The following is a 283-nucleotide window of genomic DNA, read 5'->3' on the forward strand; positions in this document are numbered from 1 at the left end:
AAGTTGAAGGCCTTTACATCCCTGCTGATTTCATAATCTTAGACACTAGGAAGGAGGAGGATGAATGCATCATCCTTGGAAGACCTTTCCTAGCCACAGCAGGAACTGTGATAGATGTTAACAGAGGAGAATTAGTCCTTCAATTGAATGGGGACTACCTTGTGTTTAAGGCTCAAGGATCTTCTTCTTTAACAATGGAGAGTGGTGCATGAAATTGTGATCATCAATGGCGCCATCAACATGGTACGCACAATTGTAATCTCAACTCTTTTATCACAACTTC

The sequence above is a fragment of the Arachis duranensis genome, chromosome 9 (genome assembly GCF_000817695.3).
Source record: "Arachis duranensis cultivar V14167 chromosome 9, aradu.V14167.gnm2.J7QH, whole genome shotgun sequence".
NCBI lineage: Eukaryota > Viridiplantae > Streptophyta > Magnoliopsida > Fabales > Fabaceae > Arachis > Arachis duranensis.